Source organism: Lycium barbarum, chromosome 1 (genome assembly GCF_019175385.1).
Source record: "Lycium barbarum isolate Lr01 chromosome 1, ASM1917538v2, whole genome shotgun sequence".
Classification (NCBI taxonomy): Eukaryota; Viridiplantae; Streptophyta; class Magnoliopsida; order Solanales; family Solanaceae; genus Lycium; species Lycium barbarum.
The window spans coordinates 6835933-6859124 of NC_083337.1; the positions used below are offsets into that span (position 1 = coordinate 6835933).

At 36.2% G+C, this 23192-nt stretch overlaps 2 pseudogenes; one reads left to right on the forward strand and one right to left on the reverse strand.

Annotated features, from left to right (window-relative positions):
- Nucleotides 1-1377: 1377 nt before the first annotated feature.
- On the reverse strand, nt 1378-14133 carry LOC132630706 (putative pentatricopeptide repeat-containing protein At1g10330; annotated as a pseudogene).
- On the forward strand, nt 3510-6386 carry LOC132625804 (receptor-like protein Cf-9; annotated as a pseudogene).
- Nucleotides 14134-23192: the final 9059 nt, after the last annotated feature.

Sequence of the window (23192 nt, forward strand, 5' to 3'; positions counted from 1 at the left end):
AAATAATGAGTTGAACTGATATGGACGAATATATAGTGTTCTGGAAAATTTCACTTTACGTCCAGCAAAATACTGGCCGTATTTCAGTTTACGGGTCGTATTTTGCAATACGGACTGCACTGCGTCTCTTCAGTAAAATGGTCATAACTCTTTACACAGATGTTCGTTTGACCCCCGTAAGATACCGTTGGAAAGGTATTTCAAAGCTCTACAACTTTCATCAAGGAAGTTTTCCCATATTCCAAATACATTGTGAAATACGGGCCGTAAAGTGGAATATAGTCCGTATTTAACCATATGACCTCAAAATGTCAAATTCCAGAATGTTCAGAAATTCTTGATTTCAGTTTACGATCATTGTTCATGGGCGTAAATTAAAATACGACCACTGTTCATGGGCGTAAACCACCATATCACAACTGAACGGGAAAATTTCAATTCCCACATTCTTTATCTGATTTTCTAAGTCTAGGATCGTGGTCAAAACTTTCGTTAAAGGTACGGGGTGTTACAATATCTCCCCCTTGGGATCATTTGTCCTCGAATGATGGGTCATGGTTAAGGATATGGCTTGACATGCCTTGAATACATGAACATGAATGAAAGATGACATAAAACATAAGAGCTTGACATTGTTACGTGCGAGCATGATCATGGATCATGAGAACTGAATGTGTGATTACATGGAAACATGGATACTGAAGCATGAGACATGAAACATGAGCGCTGGATACATGACATGAGCGTGAAACATGAGACATAACATGACATGGGGCATGGAAACTGACATGACATAGTTTCATGAAAACGTCAGTGCCTAAACATGAGACATGAATAGTGAATACATGAACTTGAACGTGAAACGTGAGGCCTGAATACATAAGGGACATTATAACTCTTCTCCAAAATGTCATTGAGCCATCATTAATTCGATACTCGTAATTCTTGCCCGACATACAACATATACCTTGCTTTCCTTAACAACTTTTGTCTCCTACCTCCAATGTCTTTGAAATCTCATTTAGAATCATTAAATATTACTTCTTACTCGTCAACATGTCGTATACATCATACCCTTCGTGGGTCTATTCGTGGTACGCTAACGGGGAAATTTCCAAGGTGTAACATTCTCCCCCTCTAAGTGATTAATTTGTATATATATTATGATGACAATTAGTGATTAATATGTAGAAAATAAAGGACTTAATAAAGTATTGACTTATAATAATTTAACGAGTACAAATCCGAAAATGAAATGATGACGAACCATTAAAGATTGTGATAAAGTAATGCTAGTAATGTTGATAGTAAAATAGTGAAGATGAACGTAATAACAAGGATAACAATATTAATAGTAGTAGCAATAAAAATAGTGGTGAAAATAAAGTATTTAGCTCGTTAATAAATTTAGAAGCCCAAGGAAATAAATTGGAATAAAGGAGAGACAAAATTGGGTGCCAACAATAGCGTCTCATTATCAACTTGTGGACTAACTCCAAAGATAGCAACAAAAATTACTTTGTTCATGGCTGCACATGCACATCAAGTGTTGCCAACATCTGATTAATGTTCATGGCCTTCAAGCGAACCTTTTCACTCCAGAAAGTACTTTATCAATAATATTCTCTCTAACACTTCATCAGTACACCATAACACAGCCAACCATTAGCCAATCAAGTAAAAAGTAGGGTTCTTTCATAACTCAAATAACTAATGAACTGGGCATACACTCAGGAATGAAAGGGGTGATGATCTCATAGTTAGTTGACATCGAATTGCACATATGATTAACTAAGTTATCAAATGTTTGAGAACCCTCTTTTTTACTGCTCTGTTTACCAATTTCACAATCATTTTCGCACATGTCTAGCTGGACGTATGAATCAGTGGATCTAATATATGAAGACAATGCCATGTCAGTGGTCCTGGACTGTCTTCCAGCAGCTGTTATATTCTTGATTCTACAGCAAAGAAAGGTTTCATGACAGTTAGGAATCTAGAAGATCATTTTCGTACCATATTTTGCACCTGTAGCAAACAGTCCAGAAGCTGATGTGGATGTCCTGCTTTCAAGATGACGATTAGTAAGCCCTTTTTTCTTTTAATTGATAAAATTCCCATCAAGTTGGATTTTACCCTCCTCCATGATATTTATACTATCAGAACCTGGAAAAAGAAAGTTAAAAGATTCTTGGTTAGATGAAAATAAAGAACTCTATGATTGGAACGCTATCATATTAGGAAATAAATGCATTCTTGAGCCTATGCTCGAAAACGATTAAGGGATTAGATCAAGGAATACTAAAAAGTTCATGCAAGATCTCGCGCTAGAGAGCATGGAGTGGTACTAGTCCTGTTTGAGGCATAATATTGCGAATTCTCAATAAATAAGCATTCTCAATAACAAACAGAGTTTAGATCATGTTGATATATAGTGTTATCTCTGAAGCACTGCTCATAACAAAACTGTAAAAACCATTCTGCATAGGTGGTTCTCATATGCTGATTTCTTTTTCATTACTATAATACTAGTATCATCATAAATTTGTGGACTAACACAAAAGATAGCAATTAAAATGTGCTTCCTTATGTATAGCTCATGTCTGCAAATATGCTAAGTGTTTCCAACATCTGATTAATACCTACAAGTCCAGTATACATTTTTTTGGCCTTTAAAGAAAATCTTTTCACTAAACAATAGTCCCTTCTCCAATAATTTCTCTCTTCATCCTTTCCTCTCTAACATTTCAGCAGAAAGCAATAACACATGAAGCTATCAGCCAATCAAGTAACTAATGAATTGCACATATCATTAACTAAACTAAAAAGTTACAAACACACAAACGTATGATCAAAAGAGAATAAGTTAAGATGGTAAAATACACGACAGAATAGAAGTACATAAAGAAAAAGTAACCTTTGTGAACATTATCAAACAAATGATGTTATTATAAGAGTACTGGAGCTTTACTAAGTGTAGGAAATATACATTGTAGTTATTTTTCCAACAATCATTCACATTCTAGATGATTGTATCCTGGCCTTTAAGAAAAAAAAGTTGGATTTTTTCATTCAAAGTCAAGGTCAATACACCAACCAACACTCTTATCCTAACCAATAAAAAAATTGGAATTTTGACTCAAAATGTTTTTTCAAAAGGTCTATATAGACATTAATACTCTTTTTCTAACTAACTTTTTGAATTTCAGACTTTGAGAGTTTTTTGTCAAGGTCTACACACCAACTAATGTCTTATAGACTTTTCTTTTCTCTCTAAGAATTCAAATTAATTAAACTGTTTCTTGCTTGACTATTGTTGAATTAAAGATTAAATAGTCTTCACATATTGGTGATTTTTTTCGTTGGAGCATCACCAGAGAATGTGCATATGTAACTGAACCTACTAAATTTGACTGAAAATGACAAGGTGAGCTTCCTAGCATTGATTACAGCAAAGCCACAGTAGTAAATTTTCTTTTCTTTCTGCTATATATAACTCAATATCATTCAATAGAGGAGCAAGCAAAATAAAAACTTGATTTCTTCTTCAGGTTTGGTATTTTCTGTGCAGAAATGGGCATTGGAAAACTTGCATTGTTTACACTATACGCCTTTCTATGTCTTGCTTTCTCCTCATCCTTACCTCATTTGTGCCCTAAAGATCAAGCTCTAGCTCTTCTGCAGTTCAAGCCCATGTTTACAATAAATCCTAATGTTTCTGATATTTTTTTCAATAAATTAGGCCAATGGATTAATTCATATCCAAAAACACTTTCATGGAACAAGAGCACAGATTGTTGTTCATGGGATGGAGTTTATTGTGATAAAATGACACGACAAGTTATTGAGCTTAACCTCAGTTGCAGCCAACTTCAAGGCAAGTTTCATTACAACAGTAGCCTTTTTCAACTCTCCAATCTCAAATTGCTTGATTTGTCTGATAATGATTTCTCTGGATCGGACATTTCAACCAAATTTGGGGGATTTTCTAGCTTGACTCATCTCGACTATCACGTTCAAGTTTTTCAAGTCTAATCCCTTCTGAAATCTCTCATCTTTCTAAATTATACGTTCTTCGTATCAAGAATTATGATCAGCTTATATTCGAACCTCACAATTTTGAATTGCTCCTTAAGAACTTGACCCAATTAAGAGAGCTCGACCTTAGCTATGTGAACATCTCTTCGAGAATTCCTCTATATTTCTCTTCTTATTTAACAACTCTAGATCTTTCAAACACACAGTTATATGGGATATTTCCCGAAAGAGTTTTCCAACTTGAAATATCTTCATTTATCATACAATCCGCGACTCGCTGTTAAGTTTCCAATGACCAAATGGAATAGCAGTACATCTCTCATGTACTTATATCTCTCTGGTGTGAATGCTACTGGTAAGGTACCTGAATCATTTAGCTATTTAACTTCACTACGTGAATTGGACATGAGTTCATGTAATTTCTCAGGGCCTATTCCTAGACCTCTATGGAATCTCACCCACATAGAGCATTTGTACCTCTCAAATAATCATCTTGAAGGATCAATTCAGTTATTCAAATGGGGAAAGCTCAGGGGTTTATCACTTGATAAAAACAACTTCGATGGCCAACTTGAGTTCTTATCCTTTAGCAGAAACTGAATGCAACTTGAGTTCTTATATTTTTCGTCCAATTCCCTAACTGGTCCAATTCCATCCAACATAAGTGGACTGCAAAACCTACAATCACTCTACTTGTCATCAAACCACTTGAATGGGATTATAACTTCCTGGATATCCTCCCTCCCATCGCTAGATTGGTTAGACTTGAGCAATAACAGTTTCAGTGGCAAAATTCAAGAGTTCAAGTCCAAAACATTGTTTAAAGTTGCTCTAAAACAAAATCAGCTGCAAGGTCCTATTCCAAAGTCACTCCTAGACCAGCAGTACCTATATTATCTTTTCCTCTCTCAAAATAATTTCAGTGGACAGATTGCTTCAACCATCTGCAATCTGAAAACATTGGCAATGCTAGATTTGGGAAGTAAAAAATTGGAGGGATCGATCCCACAATGTTTGGGCGAGATGAATGAACTTCGGGTTCTGGATGTGAGCAACAATAGTCTCAGTGGGACAATTAGTATAACTTTTAGTATTGGAAACCAACCTCAGTGTCATTAAATTGCATGGGAATAAGCTAGAGGGGAAGGTCCAACGATCTTTGACCAACTGCAAGTATTTGGAACTTCTTGATTTAGGTAACAATCAGTTGAATGACACATTTCCAATCTGGCTGGGAACCCTGACGAATTTGATGATCTTAAAGTTGAGATCAAATAAGTTGCATGGACCCTTCAAAGCTTCAAGGACCAGAAACTTATTTCCATAACTCCGAATTATGGATCTCTCATCTAATGGATTTAGTGGGAATTTACCAGCAAGTCTTTTTGAGAATTTTCATGCCATGAAAACAATTGATGAGAACATGACAACCCCAAGGTATAATGGAGGTCAATATGATTCTGTGACAATCACAACAAAGGGATTGGATCTTGTATTTGTTCGAGTTTTGACTACAAATATAGTCATTGATCTCTCTAACAACAGATTTGAAGGTTATATTCCAAGTATTATTGGAGATTTCATTGGGCTTCGTACGTTGAACTTATCTCATAACGGCTTGGAAGGTGTTATACCGGCATCACTGCAGCAATTATCTGTAATTGAATCGTTGGATCTCTCATCTAACAAAACTGGAGGAGGGATACCGCAAAAACTTGAAACCCTCACATTTCTTGCAGTCTTAAATCTCTCTCACAATCATCTTGTTGGATGCATCCCCAAAGGAAAACAATTTGATACATTTGAGAATAGTTCATACCAAGAGAATGATGGGTTACGTGGATTTCCACTCTCAAAAGATTGTGGCGGTGATGATGGGGTACCACAAGCGACAACTGCAGTTGAGCTAGATCAAGAAAAAGAAGGAGATTCAGCAATGATCAGTTGGCAGGCGGTTCTCATGGGTTACGGTTGTGGACTCATTATTGGACTGTCCATGGTATATATAATGTTGTCTACTCAATATCCAGCATGGTTTTCGAGGATGGTTGAAGAATTGGAACACAGAATTATCACGAGAATGCAAAAGCACAAGAAAAGAAAATAGTGTGTAACCTCCAGGTATTGAACTTGATCATTATCCTTCAGAAGATTTTTTTTAAATCAATGTATATATTCTACCCCCTTCATCCTTAAAGCTCTTAACTTTTTGCAGGAGAGCTTTAACTTTTTGCAGGATTCAAGTCTACTGAATTTCGGGGATGCAATTAAAAGCTTTTACTTTCCTAGTTTGTGATGTTTCATGAAGTGTTCGCTACCCTATGAATAAAGACATGAGTTTTCGTTTATCAATTGTTTGTTACATATTCAACCTATAGTATTAGTTAGCAAATTGGATTCAACTGCACAGTTCAGTTAATAAATTTATGAAGTTATCTTATCTTTTTCTTAATTACATCAAGTAATTTTGATAGCAAGCTAAACGTTTATCTATTAAGATTGTCCATGATGATATGATTAATTGGCTTAAATATGCTTTATGGTGTTAACTCAATCGATAAAGAGTGCTCTAAAGTTCAAGCATATGACTTCTAAATGGGAAAACATTTGAGCATTTAATCCAAAATCTTAAGGCGATCGAGAAAGTAGTCCAGGACTTCTATTACAAAAAAGTTGCCACTCCTTGTTAGTTGAAAAACACGCCTGTCCATATTTTGCTAATTTCTTGTACTTATTAAGAGCAGACTATTGAGCCGAAACAGCCGTCCTACCTTGGTAGGAGTAAGGTCTGCGTACACTCTACCCTTCCCAGACCCCACATGGTGGGATTTCACTAGGTTGTTGTTGTTGTTGTTGTATTAAGAGCAGACTATTGAGCATTCCCACGAACTAATTGTCGTTGTTTCTTGCTCCAACTTCGGTCACTGGAAAGTTGGGGAGGCCTTGGATTTAAAGATTTAAAAGTCTTTAATAAAGCTTTGTCGGGGAAATGGATGTGAAGGTTCGGGGGTAGAGGTACAAGCTTTATGGAGGAGGGTGATAGTCGATAAATATGGGATAACGGAAAGGGGTTGGAAAACTAAAGATATCGTTTTGCCTTTCGGGTGTGGTTTGAGGAGGAATATCATGAAGGGATGGGATTATTTTGTGGAAAATATCTCATTCAAGGTAGGAGACAGGAGTTGAGTGCATTTTTGGGGACATACTTGTTGTGGGAATATTTTCTAGGAAGATGAATTCCAGAGTTGGTATAGAATATCTTGCCAAAGAGACTTGACAATAAAACAAATTAGTAGGACACAAGGTGGAGGGACTTTTTGGGATTTGAGATTTAGAAAGGTTTTCAAGATCGGGAAGTGAATGAGTTGCAAAGATTGATAGACTTACTTTATAGGCAAGTCAATCCGGTGGTTAATCCCGATGGGTGGTGGTAGGGCCTAGGAGATAGTGGAGTGTTCTCTGTGAAGTCTTTTTATGTGAAGTCTTTTTATGAGAAACTTTTGGTTAGGGAGGAGGTTGATTTCCCATGTAATGCAATATGGGTTCCAAGTGTTCCGCGAAAAGTGTGTTTTTTCACTTGGCTAGCCTCTAGAGGGGTTTTTGACAGCAGAAAAGCTTAGAAGGCGGAAGGTTGTCTGCGTCAGTTGAGGATGTGGATCCACTTCTTCTACATTGCGGGCTTACCATGAGATTATGGTGGGATATGTTTAGGTGGTTTCACACGCATTGGGTAATGCCAAGAACTGTGAAAGATTTGATGTTCAGTTGGAAGAGTGGGAGGAGGAGGAGACGACGGGCTTGGAACGTGATACCAATTGCGTTAACGTGGGTAGTGTGGAAAGAGAGAAATAAGAGAGCTTTTGAAGGAGTAGAGTCCAGTTTCTCTCAGTTGAGGAGTAGCCTCCGCTCTCTTATTTTCTTTTGGATGGAGTTTGTAGAGAATCATATTTTGTAGATTCTTGATCTTTTGGTATATTCTTTGTATATGGCGTTGTCGCAATATTTATTAATGAAAATACTTTTACTTGTTAAAAAATAAAATAGATATATATATAAAAGAATTGAAACATGCTAAGTTGCGAGGACTCTTCACTTTCAATGCCGCACCCGTGTCGGATTCTCCAAAAATACATTACTTTTGGAGAATCCAACACACACACATTGACATTTTTGAAGAGTCCGAGCAACATAAGAAACATGTTATCTTTTCTCAACATTGATCTGTAGAGGTATTGGTCTAGTCCCTATGCTCTTTGTGTTCTTTTTCTTCTTTTTTCTTTTTTTTTTTCTGGTCCTAATCGCGAAACAAATTCAAAACTAATAACTCCATTTGACCATTTCATCTTTTGTTCAATATGTCCTACTTTTTGAATATTTCTGCTAGTTCAGTGCACTTGAGTTCAGGTTTACATCAAGCGGGATTAATTTATATTATTTATACGATTAATCGATACTCGGGGCAGATTTATAGCTTTCATTAAGGATTTACGTGAACTCTGTAACTTTTGCAAAACTCTGTATATATTAAGAAATTTACTGAAGATCAATAAATATTTAATTGCTGGCCTAATTATTATTGTATATTAGTAACTTGAAGTCGTGTTGGAACCTATAAACTTCATATTCTAGATCTGTCAATTATTTCAAATGTGAAAATATACGAGGAGATAAGATGTGGAGAGGAAAATAAAGGGAAAATTATTGTTGGAAAAGCGATCAACAGACGTAATATAAGTTGAAAAGCGAAATGATCATGTGCAAAGAGAAAACTAAGTGAAAAGAAAAGTAAAGGGCTCTTAATCTAATTTTTCATTTTCTGGAAATTACAGGTTTCAGGTCTAGTTAGTTGATGGAATTCAAATACAAGCTTTTACTTTCATTGTTTGTGATGTTTCATGAATTACTTGTTGCCCTATGAATAAAGACGTGACTTTCTTCCTTTGAGACTCAACTAGATTTTGTTTTCATTTGTCTATGGTATGTAGAATAAATTCATCCGAATTACTCCTCCTTAGTTAACTATCTCCTAGGGCCTATTCGACTGATAAACAGAAATCGTACACAACCTGAATCTTTAAATCATTCAATCGGACGATATGTGCCATCACTAGATTATTCATTGGCCAAGTTGAGGACGATATGAACACCTGACTTTAAGTTCAGAAAAATAAAAAATCTGTAGTTACAGAGTTCGAAAATAATTTTATGCAGACTCATGATGGTCTTTCATCAAAAGACTATCATGGTATTTAAGTGGAGAAGGGTAAAGAGATTGAAACTTGTGTTGGCTAGCTCTCCAGAATTTCTCGGTTATTAAGAAAATTACTATCAGAATCTAGGCATTGATAATTCTGAAGACAGGTTTATCGTCATGTTCTGCCACCTCATTTTCCTCATTTTTGTTCCTTGTGACCTGGAAATCTTTTGCATGGTATAAGATACAATTTCATGCTATATTACTTTATCACATGAAAGAAAAAGAGCAACAGAGATACACAACACAGTGAAAAGTTCATACAGCACTAAGGCGGATATTTTATCTAAAACATTTGTAGAACTTCATAATCCAACAATGTTAATAATGAGTTATATTAGCGAAATTTGTATGCTTAATTTATGGGTTGCTCATAGCGCTTTGTGTCATTTAAGTACTTAAAGAAGAATTTGAGTGTAAATAAGATGAATTGGTAAAGTTCTACTGGTTGATAATATAATGTTTAGGAATCACGTACAACACGCGAGGACAAGATCATAGTAAAACACGTGATAATCTGTCGGGAAATTGGAATCACAGTAGAAAGCACATTAAAGATCCTAAAAGAGTTCCAATGTCTCGCGTACATCGAAATGAAAAAGGTATTCATTGATATTGGTCAACATACATTAGCTTGAATAGCAATGCGCACTATGGAGGTGGCGTAGCAGTTGAAAAGTTGGAGAAACAACCTCGGATACAACAACTAAACCTCAGTACCAAACAATAACTTGCATAATGATACATGCAAAATCGGGGGTTGCTACCATTCAAAGCCCAAAATAAGAAAGACATAAACACGCAATTGAGTGATAGAACTGCTAGTGATCGAAATCCATATACATTTGACAATTTATTTAGGAAGAAATCAAGCAGAACCCGCTTGCCTTTAAGTGATGTGTATCGTGATCAACAGTTGTTCAGATTAATTAATTAGCAAACCACACCATAACTTCAAAATTTTGGGGCAAAGAAAAGGATTCAGAAAAACGAAAGTAGAAAACAAAAAGAAATACCTCGTCAAACAGACTTGGGAACCAGGTTTGCCGTGCATTTTCACAAAAATGTCTCATCTCCTTAATTTTTATCTGCTGTGACTTCAGCTTTCTTTATGCAGTGCTTCAATCTCCGTGCAAAAATCCATATGCGGTATTCTTTTAGCTGATTCGAGCTAGATTTTATCACCAAGCAGGCTCATTGACAATTTTGCAAATAAAAGCTGCTGCAGTTATCAGCTCCACTAAATAAAACTATGGGCTGGAACTTTGTGTATTCCAGCATCTGACATCGCTTTTCTCAAGGCAGCAGCGTGGTCCCACCTCTCTACCTCAGCATAAATGCTTGAAAGTTGCACATATCGCCCTGAATGATTCGGTTGCGACTTAAGCAATAGTTGTGCTACTTCATTTCCCAACTCAATGGCTCCATGAAGTCTACAAGCACCCATCAAAGCACCCAACACAGTGGCATCAGCTTCAAAAGGCATCTTCTTTATGAAGTCGTATGCTTCCTGTAGTAGCCCAGCTCTCCCTACGAGATCAACCACACAACCATAATGTTCCATCTTAGGTACAAGTCCAAATTCATGTGACATTGTTTCAAATAATTTAAAACCCAAATCGACAAGCTTGGCACGTGCACAAGCTGATAGAACTGCCACAAAGGTAATCTCATTTGGTTGCACCCCCTTTGCTCTCATCTTCTCGTACATCGTTAATACCTGCTTCTCTCTACCATTCAAAGCTAGGGAAGAAATCATAGCATTCCAAGCGCAAACCTTCTTGCTAACCATCGCATCAAATACCTTCGAAGCATATACCAAACAACCCATCTTCCCGTAAAACGCGATCAACGCGGTCGTCATGAAGACACTCAACTCCTCATTCTTTACCATGTAAGCATGTACTTGCCTCCCTAAATATAACGCCACACCAACATCAAGAAACGTGCAAGAAGAAAGAATACTAACAAAAGTAGCCTCACTTGGCTTCAATAAACCTTGCTCCACATCCTCGTGTACCATCATTTTCTCGAAAAACTTAACAGCAACCTCAGAGCATCCGTTCTTCATATACCCATGAATCATACTAGTCCACGAATAAACATCTCTATAAGTCATGTGAGAAAACATCAAGAACCCCAAACCCATATCCCCATTTTTCCCACAAGCATCAAGCCGATAAAAGAAGTACACACACACGGGTCACCCAAGACCCCTCTTCTCAAGACTTGAGAATGAAGGTTCTTGCCTATATATGAAGCCAAACAGGGCGGGAAATACACGGCTGCTTTACTAAGGGAAGGGAAAGTATGGCTATTGGGTTGAGCTTGATGAAAGAGCATGTGAGTGAAAAGGTTAAGTGCTGTTTGAGGCTGAGAAATGTTGAGGTAAGCTCTAATGAGAGTGTTGTAAAGGAGCGTGTTGATCCATTGAGAGGTAAGGAGGAGAGGGCCACTGGTTGTAAGAAGGGAATATATTTGTTTGATTTGGTTCAAGTGTTTGATGAAATGCTGCAAAAGTTGAAGCATATGTTCAGGTTTTTTCGGCTTTGGCATTCCAAAAGATTAAACATTGTCAGCACCTAAGATTATCGAGAAGTAATTAATAAGCAGTCAAAAGACATTTTTCACTGTCCCACAAAACAAAGAGAAACTGAAAAGCTTATCTGTATCCGATGATTATACCAAGCCAATAGATGCATGAAATGTGTCTGTACATAAAATTTTTAGCACTTAATCATGGTTTGACCAGGTATTCAACCTGGAACACAGAGTAATTACGAGAATGAAAAAGCACAGAGTGATGAATGGCTTAGCATATTTAACCTTCAATTAATTAAAACGTGTGTTTTTGGTCCCTTCATGTAGAAAATATGTTATATTTAACTAATTATAGAACTATGTTACAGTCAAATATGAAGTAAAAATACAAATTTAACATATCACATGAGAAAGTAAGTAGTTGAACGGGTAATAATTATGGTAAATTCATGATTATTCACAAGCAAAGGGATCAAAAGTGCACAATTCAATTAATTGAAGGTTTCATGTGCTTAGTCAGATATCATAGGGACTATAATAAGAATATATCAATAACTGAGAGACCAAAAGTGTTATTAGCCCTGGTTTGTTAAGTAGAGATTATTAGTTGAGTTCATGATCTCAACTTATATGATTGTTTTCTATAAAGTATATGTACGTCTGAATTAGACTGCAAAATTCAGCTAATAAATTTCTTATCTTTTTTCTAAATTTCAAAGGCAAGCTAAACGTTTACCTGTTAAGACTATCTTTGAAATGCTAGATCACTGACCAACAGTTTAGAAGTCAATTACAAGAGTTTGAGCTTCACTCTGTGAGCGTTTTTTCAACGATTCCTCCAAATTTCTCTTTTTACATAACAATGTAAACACACAGTTATATTATCTAAAAGAGTTTTTGCACATTTCAAACTTGAAACTCCTTGCTTCATCTTAAAATTATCAACTCATGGCTAGGTTTCCAATGACCAAATGGGAACAGTAATATATCTCTTATAGGAAACAGTCTCTCCACCCCACAGAGGCGGGGGTAAGGTATGCATACATCCCCCGACCCCACCTGTGGGATTACACTGGGTCTGTTGTTATTGTATGCATTTATATCTCTCTGGTGTAAATTTTACAGTAATATATGAACCCAGTGACTATCTCCTACGCCTATTCGACTGATAAACAGAACCTTTACATAACTCGAATCCCTAAACCTTTCATTCAATTTCCTAGCTGGTCCAATTACTTCCAATGTTAGTGGACTACAATTGGACGATACCATCCTGGATATCCTCCCTCCGGTTACTAAATTATTTAGGCTCAAGGACAAACAACAACAACATACCCAATGTAGTCTCACAAGTGGGGTCTGGGGAGGGTAGGATGTACGATACGGGAGCCTTCTCTGTGGTCGCACAATAAGACAACGAACTCAAAATTGAAAAAAAAAAAAAGGATGAATTGTTTTAGACATTCTGAAACGGATTCTGAAGTTAGCGAGTTCCCTATTCCGGATCTCTAGATCCAACTTTTTTGTCCTTTCATTTGAGTTCATAATAATACTAACTGGCATATGTCTTTAGAAACCCCACATGGAAGACATGGTGGATCTTTAGCTATTATCTGGATATACCAAGAAAGATGTACGGCCTAATGAGGCTACTATAAAATATTCACTCATGGGTGGCGCAAGCTCTTCTATTCTGGTTCATGGTACCTTTGTGGGGTATAGACATTGTTTCCGATAGATCCTCGATATTTAGACTCAAGAAAAAACAATTAATTTCATTGGCCAAGTTGAGGAATTCAAGTCCAAAAGATAATCTTGGATTGATTTAGAGCAAAAATAATCTGCAGGGTCTTATTCCAAAATCACTCCTAAACCATACTCCCTCCGTCTCAAATTATCTATCGTAGTTACTAAAAATAGTTGTCTCAAATTATTCAGCGTTTTAGGAGTTCAAGGCACAATTAATATTTTTTCCCCATTTTACCTTAGTAGAATTTTGTCATTAACGGAGATGACACATAAATATAGTAAACATTTAATGGAGGAGAGAGATTATAATTTAGACACAAAATAAGTGTAAAGTTACACAAATGTCCCTCTTAATTAATGGGCGTGTAAAACAAAAAAGCAGCAAATCGGAGGGAGTATATTTTCATCAAATGCAAAAGGGTCAAAGCAGAAACTTGAGGAAAAAGCAAAAAGTTCCAAACTTTGAAACTTTTGGCCACATAAATTTGCAAAAGATTCAACCTTTTCACTTTCTAACTTAAATAATTCAAAAGTATCTCATTGTACTATCAAAGAAGACATACAATTGGCTCATTTTGTAAGTAATTATTAAGCAACAAAGAAAACAAAAGTTACCTTTAAGCTGTAAATTGTTGACTTTGAACCAAATGGGGTTTCTCTACAATGCATTTGAAACTAAAAAAAAATCCCTTTTTTGCTCCATTGATTTCACTGATGAATTGGCTCAATTAGGACTCCACCATTTTCTTGTGTTATGGGTAATCCTGTTTATGATGTAATTTTAAATGCTGCATTGGTCCCCAATCTTTTCTTTATGTCAAGTTTGTCCTCTTTAATGTCTAGAAGTAACTTTTAAAAGCGTATACATTATTACTATTATCAGTACTACTTTACTTTATTACTATTATCCTCCCTTCGTTCCAATTTGAGTGTCTTACTTTTCTTTTTTGTTTATCTCAAAAAAAATGTTTCTTTCTATATTTAATAAGTTGAAGATTTAAAAGATATTTTAGTTCATTACACACATCTTTAATTTAGGACCACAAGATTCAAAAATATCTTTTATTTCTCAAATTTTGTGTCAAGTCACACTAAAATACTTAAATTGGGACGAAGGGAGTACTATTATTACTATTACTATCTATATAGAAGGGAGAGTTGAGCTCTTTGCTCACCTTGGGTTAGGGGTGCTTTAGGAATTTTCTTTGCTATTTGCATTGCGTCACTTGTACATCTCTGCTTTTGACGTTGCACTTTTTCTTTGATTGTCAAAAAAAACTAGGCTTAACCAACTGTTTCAGGGTATTCGCGACATTTAATATTTTTACCTCATGCTGCCTTTTGTACATTCTGAATAACATATTAAACTTTTAGATTTAATTCATTTATCACTTTGTTGTATAGTTAGAATAGGTCCATCAGGTTGTTTTTGTACTTGAATCAGATGGATCAAGTTAATCTCCTTCATGCTGTTGTACTTTTATTTCTAGATAATGGTAATCTCCTATATATCGCACTACTTTTATTTTTACCAAGGATATATCAGCTGACAAAAAAGTTTACTCAGGTCAACTCAAGTTCGTTTTTTGTACTTGATGTTGTGGCAGCAGGTAATGTCTTGCACAAATATTTCCTCATAGGTGGTTCTTTATTTTTTGTAACCTATCAATGCCTTCTATTTACACGTCGTGATTTTTCTCTCATAAACTGTGTATGTATAATTAGTGGTTGTTCCATTAAGTTTCTTATACTTTAGAAGTTCAAGCTCTTACAATTTATAATTAACTTAATTATGCTCCTCTAATTGTTCTTTCAAATACCGCGAAAGAAGGGAACCTCAAGTGTATAGTCCTGATGATATTTATAGTTTTGGTCTTTTACCAATTTTCAGTTGAGGAGCTTTTGCCTCAATCAAGAATATGTGGAATGATCGTCATAACCTGGTTCTTCTTTCCCATCACGTACCAAAATGATGCGAAGAAATTGTTGGTTTGCCCAAGAACTTATGATGTTGGTGTTGTAATTCGAGAATGGAGCATCTAGGAAATGCTTCGTGATTTCAATTTGAATACATATATATATTTTGAGGAAAAATTTGGTTTGAAATATAAAATCACGAAGTTAAGATTGTTTAACGTGTAAGTTGATTTAATAGAAGAAAAAAAAATCCGTGTTGGCCGGAAAATAAAAAAACATCTTGCATCGACTAATGAAGTGCAAAATAAACCTGATTTGATTAGTGAATTATTTAAGGCCAAATTCAAAGAATTGAGATAGATACATTAAAGCAAAGTATCTTGGGAAGAGTTCAAACTTTCATGTACATTGTCGAGTTTCAAAAACGAGGTTTATCTAATGCTCATTTTCCTATTATACTAAGCAACCACCTGAGGCTTACGATAGTATAATCACATCATAAATTGTTTTAACTGTCCACACTATAAAGGCATTGGGCACGGGCTTAGCACATTCATTGCCGCACTAGTAATTATATATTTAACATAAATAGCAATTTATAGTAACTCTATTGTAGTTTCTTTAAAATGTAGTTTTATTTCAAAAAGAGTAACAACAAGGATTAGGCCTCGTTTAAAATAATGATTTGAAATCAGGTTGATTTGAAGTTGAAGTTTTATTTGGACATACAATTTGGATTTTTTAAGTTGTATTTTTTCTTATAAACATGAAAACCCTACAAGTTGTGAAAACTATCAAAACTTTCTCAATTCTTTCACAAGCTTACCAAATGAGCAAATCATAGTTCATAACAAAGTTAATACACAACTAGAAGACATTTCTAAAAAAATGCAACACCTATTGATCATACTTTAGTTCAATAAAAAGAAAAATTAAATATGAGTTGCAGTGTAACTACTCTTTAATATAATCCTCTCAAATGGTACGATCAATCTCTTCACGTCGAACATGCATTTCCGATCAGATGACCGAGAAGACAAACCAAAACTTCAAGTCAAGTTTTACATTTAAGAAAACATATCTACCAGCTTATGAATCTTTTTTTTTAATATAAAATATAAACTTATGGGTCAAGTTTTACATTTAAAAATTTAAAAATCGCAATTTGAAGAGTAAAGAAAACACGTTGTTTGTGAAACTCAGAAAAGCGGAAATTATGAAATGGTAATCTTGGGCATGTTTATAGATAGATGAGCACCCTCTTGTTAGTGTTGTGTTAATCCCATTATTTGGTTAATCCTTTAGAATCACATAGTTTTTTCACGAAATGATGTTTTAACCAGTTAACTTATCCGTACTTCGCGCGGTTAGAAATAAGGGAAAATACATAAAATAAAAATAAAATAGGAAAGTATTATCTAAATAAAAGCCTCCCACTTTTGATAGTTTAAATTTATTATAGGACATAATTTTATGTTTACTTTTTTTTAGAAATTTCAAAAGTCTCTAAATAAACTGCTACCAATAAACATTATTTATAATGATTAATATTATTTTGAACTATATATTTTGCATTACCTCTTAAGTAGCCCAAAGTCTCTAAATATATCTACTTGACTTTTCATTTTCCACTATAATAATTACTCCAAATATATCTACTTAAATTTTTCTTTTTCACTGTAATAGTTATTCTAAATATACCTACTTAACTTTTCTCTTCAACTGTTATAGTTAATTATTTTACAAGAATGTTGTTTACCATTAGTAATCATAAAAATTCCTCTTATTTGTGAACCCAAGAGTCTAAAAAACCCAAGAGTCTAAATATAACTATTGACTTAACCTCTTCCACTATAGCTATTGGTTTTGATTAGATGTTAAAAGAATCATTTTTTGGTCTTTATGGCATATAACCTTTTATCATTCTTCTATAATTGCTCATTTGTTACTTATTTTATGTTTTCTTAAGTAGATTATATAACATTTTTTTTTAAACTTTTCAGCAATGAAAGAGAATGACAATCATGTATCCCCAAAAATTACTTTGCAGAATAACAGTTCTGTATCATCATTTACTAACATCCACCCCCCATCCACCCCCCCCCCCCCCCCAAAAAACAAAAATTCGCATATAGAGGAGCAACTTTAAATCAACTAAAATGATATTTAAATCTTAAATTATATGTAGTTCACCTACTACAAATAATTTTTCATATCCCTAAATGATATTTATCTAGTTAGGCAAAATTTATATTATAAAATCTCCACATAATTCGATATCTGAGAAATTAAATAGGTGCACGAACCTATAGCTTTAAGTTGAATCATCTCGGATATAAAGTGGATTGTAGTTTAAATGTCAAATACCTTATTGGAACTTTGTATGAATTAAGAGAATTAACTGAAGTCTTAAATCTTTGACAACCCTTTGACATCCAACAAATGTGCTCCAACAACATTCACTTCAAACTTTTTCATGATATAATTCAATTATGAAAAGAAATGTAGAAACTATACAATCTTGACTTGTTCCATTCATTCACCAAGAGAGAATATATATAGGATACAATCTTGAACCCTAGTAAAACAAGGAAACTAACTAATATATGGTAATTATCTCCCTAAAAATATGCTACCAAATAATATCAAATAATATAAAGATATTATACCGCAATACCCCCCCCCCCCCCCTCAAGTTAGAGCATAGGAATAAAAAATGCCCAACTTGGAAAGCAAGAAGTCAAACTGAGTTTTGCCGAGAGCTTTGGTAAAAATGTCTGCCAATTGTGAAGATGTTGAAACGTGTGATGGAGAAATCAAACCTTCATTAATTGCATCACGAACAAAGTGACAATCTACCTCAATGTGCTTTGTTCGTTCATGGAAAATCGGATTTTTTGCGATGTGCAAAGCGGACTGACTATCACAAAACAATTTGATCGCCTTGGGATGTTGTATACCTAAACTCAACAACAGACCTCTCAGCCACTTCAACTCACAAGTGACCGCAGCCATGGACCTATATTCAGCCTCTGCAGAAGATCTAGAAACTGTGTGCTGCTTCTTTGTCTTCTAAGAGATGGGAGATTGACCTAGAAATAATACTAGCCAACCTGTCAACGAACGACGAATAAGCGGACAAGCCGCCCAATCAGAATCACGCCATCCCTGCAAAGTCAACTCACTATCGACACGTAACAAAATACCCTGTCCTGGTGTGCCTTTCAAATAACGGACCACTCGTAAGGCCGCTTCCCAATGTTCAATCTGGGGTTCTTGCATGAATTGAGACAAAATATGAATAGAATATGCCAAGTCCGGTCGAGTGACCCCCAAATAAATCAAACGCCCGACTAATCTACGGTAGACCTCCGGATCCGACAACAAATCTCCATTTGCAAGGCCAAGTTTATGATTTTGCTCAATAGGGAACCCACTTGGCTTTGCACCTAACAATTCTGCTTCAGAGATAATATCAAGAGTATACTTGCGTTGACACAAAAACAACCCTGATGAACTACGAGCTACTTCAACACCCAAACAATATTTGAGAGACCCAAGGTCTTTCATTTTGAAACAATCACTCAAATAGGCTTTGAAAGTTGCAAGTGCAGCGGAATCATTCCCAGAAATAATAAGATCATCAACATAAACCAAGATATTAATCTGAATATTCCCTCTAGTAAATGTAAAAAGAGAATAATCAGAATAAGATTGAAGGAAACCGTACCCTTTCAAAGCAGTTACCAATTTTGCAAACCAACATCTAGGGGCCTGTTTCAACCCATACAGCGATTTGCGCAAACGACACACCAACGTAGGATCTGGACTTTCAAACCCGGGAGGGAGCTTCATATACACCTCCTCATCAAGGTCACCATGTAAAAAGGCATTATGAACATCCATTTGGTGAAGTTCCCAATTTTTGGATCCTGCAATGGATAGGAAGGCTCGAACAGTAGTCATCTTGGCGACCGGAGCAAAAGTTTCATTGTAGTCAATGCCCGCTTGTTGATGATTTCCCAACACAACCAAGCGCGATTTGAACCGTTCCACATCTCCATTTGACAAAAACTTGGTCTTGTACACCCACTGATTACCAAGTGCTTTCTTACCTGGAGAAAGATGTTCCAAAGTCCATGTACCATTGTCTTCCAATGCACGTATCTCTTCTTTCATTGAATGTCTCCAACCTTCGTGTTTCTTGGCTTCTTTGAAGGTCTTAGGATCCTTACTCGAAATAATAGCTGCAAGAAATTTACGATAATTTACAGAAAAATTGTCACAATTAATATAGTGTGCCAAAGGATAGGGAGTACATGAGGATTGATTGGTAAGAGGAGTTGTAGGGGACGGACTATTAGCAAAAACTGAGTGTGTCACATAATCACGAAGCACAACAGAGGGAAATTTCTCCCGAAAACCATGCCCCAAGCCACCTTCCACATTCGTGACTGGGGTATGGTGTTGCTGCCCCACCTCGCTGCCAGCGGGCGCTGGATTCCCAGCGGGCTGTGCAGTGGCTGTTGGCAGCCGCTCAGCCTCGCTGCCAGCTGGCGCTGGGTTCCCAGCGGGCTGGACAGTGGCCGCTGACTGCAGCTCGACCTGACTGCCAGCAGACGCTTGTTGGGCCGTGGTTTGCGGCTGCTGCTCGGCAGCCTCCGAACTATCAACTTCGCCCCCTAATTCATCCCCGTACACCATAAAATCACGATCAATTTCAGCACCCTCATCAAAAAAACTAGACGAAATATTAACATCTTCCGGACAAGCAAAAGGAAACACATCCTCCACAAACTTTACATCACGAGAGACAAAAACTTCCTTCGTATCAAGATCAAACAACTGCCACCCCTTCTTACCAAATGGATATCCCACAAACAAACACTTTCTGCTCAGACTAGCAAATTTGTCACCCTGAGTTTTTTTATTATAAGCAAAGCACAAACACCCAAAAGTACGAATAGCATCAAAAGAAGGAGGTTTATTGAATAAAATTTCAAAAGGTGTTTTATTTTCCAATTTGGGTGTGGGGGTACGATTTATGAGATGAGATGCAGCAAGAACACATTCACCCCAGAAAAAAAATAGGCAAATTGGCCTGAAATCTGAGAGCCCTCGCAACATTCAACACATGTTTATGCTTCCTCTCTACCCTCCCATTCTGTTGCGGAGTACCCACACAAGAGGTTTGAAACAAAACACCAGTGGCGGAAAAATAATCGATCAAACAATTAAATTCTGTACCATTATCACTTTGTACAACTTTAATTGTTTGATTAAATTGTCGATCAACCATAGAAACAAAAGCCATAAACATCGGAAACACTTCTGTTTTATCAACCAACAAGTAAATCCAAACAGCTCGGGAAAAATCATCAACAATTGTTAAAAAATAACGAGCTCCACACGACGAAACATGGCGATATGGGCCCCACAAATCACAATGTATTTTCTCAAATATTCTAGATGCATTGTTATCACTTAAAGGAAATTTGTCTCTAGGATGCTTAGCACGTAAACACACTTCACAATCCTTTGCTAAACTACTCTTATCACTACTGACATGAGGAAGCAACTTTAACTACTCTCTCGGAAGGATGCCCCAATCGTCGATGCCACAATTCCAATGCGGACGTTTCCACGACAGTAGACACATGTTGCACCACGTCCGGTTTGCTAAAATAGTATAGTCCGTCCCTCCTAACTCCCGTTCCAATCAGCTCCTTCAGTGGGTCATGAATAGCACACATATAAGAATTAAAAGAGACAATAGTATGTAAATTATCAGCAAGTTGGGGGACGTAGAGTAAGTTGCAACGAAAATAAGGCACATAAAGGACATGATGTAAGGTAATTTTATCTGACAGTCAAATAGAACCTTTCAAAGAAGCAAGCACCTTTTCACCATTAGGCAAACCAATAGGACAATCAACAGTATGGACATCAAACAACCAAGATTTCTCACCGGTAACATGATGAGTAGCACCAGTGTCAATAATCCAAGAAAAAACATCAAACTTACCATTCAAGCGATTTTCGGGAATTGTAGCATTACCAAAAAATCCCGTAATAGCCTTCCATTGTTCGGAAGTAAAGTGCTGACCGACGGCAGCGTTATTTGATGCGCCCTTGAAACGAGTAGGCGTGATATAGTCCCCGGGTCGGTCTTGAGGACCGAGAAAATAGGGAGAATTAGACTCAATTTTGGGTGGTGGTGGAGGAGGTACGGCGTCACCGGCCACGGAAATTTACGATGAAGAGAAGAAAAAAAACGTGTGGCCTGATACCATGTAGAAACTATACAATCTTGACTTGTTCCATTCATTCACCAAGAGAGAATATATATAGCATACAATTTTGAACCCTAGTGAAACAAGGAAACTAACTAATATATGGTAATTATCTCCCTACAAATATGCTACCAAATAATATCAAATAATATAAAGATATTATACCGCAATAAGAAATTAAATTAAAATAACTGGTGCGAGATCCGACATTCGTCAAGTGAAATTTCATATAAGAAAAAAGAATCTTACTCAAGAATAAGTGCTTTGTATACCGAATAAGATGCCAATTGATATGAACTTATACAAGTACATATAGAGGAAGACCATAAGATGTCATAAATTCTCATAGCTTACGTATCCTCTCTATATCATGTGTTACCTGCTTCCCTGAAGAAAACTTCTAACTACAACCAAAAAAAAAGGGGCTAAATGCCTGCTGAGAATTTGAAGTTAATTAGCTTGCACAGATTTATACATTAAATAGTTGTCTAAATGGATTTAAATTCTCCATTATCATTGATAAATAATGTAAATATGTAGTCATAGAATATTTTGTAAATCTTCTAATTTAGGTTAGTATATTTTGTATCCTATTAGGACATTGTGTCACGACCCGACTAGGGGCCGTGACGAGTACCCGATACTTGTACCGAGCACCCCTTATCTATCATATTACCTTTACCTCATGGCAAGCCGTGTAAACAGAGCCATATATTTTTTTTTCCTTTCTGAACATTAACATTAGCAGCGTCACCATAAACATAAGTAGTAAGCTTTCCGCTATCGCGTTATACCGGGACGCGAACACTTCAAAATACAACACATCTAACTGTACATAGCTGACTGTGCATATCTGTCTACGAGCCTCTAGACATAGTAAACTTATACATAGAAAGGGCCGAGTACTGTCGTGCCCGGATGTACATACACAAAATAGTACCGCTGGAGTGAGGCTCCGAAACAACTGGAGCGCTGTCAAGTGTGGCTGGTAGAGCTTCTAAGGATCACGTCCACCTGTCTGCTGACCTGCGCGGCATGAAACGCAGCGTCCACAAGAAGGGACGTCAGTACGAATAGTGTACCGAGTATGTAAGGCATAAAAGATAATATAAACAGTAACATAGAGTACGATTAACAATATCATGGAGTCATAGGACATATAACGGGGCAGGAAAGTAACCTGTACGTGGGAAGGCCTCTGTTTCGGGCCGGCTATCATGTAGGCTTGTCCTTTTCTCCTTGAGACATTTCTTTCTCGTAGACACAGAAAATAGGATTTATATCGTGTCATATTTTATAATATTATGTGCTGCTCTATCATAGCGTGTCGTATCACGTCATGTCGTAGCATCTCATATCATAGTATATCTTGGCATAGCGTATCATGTCATAGCATTGCC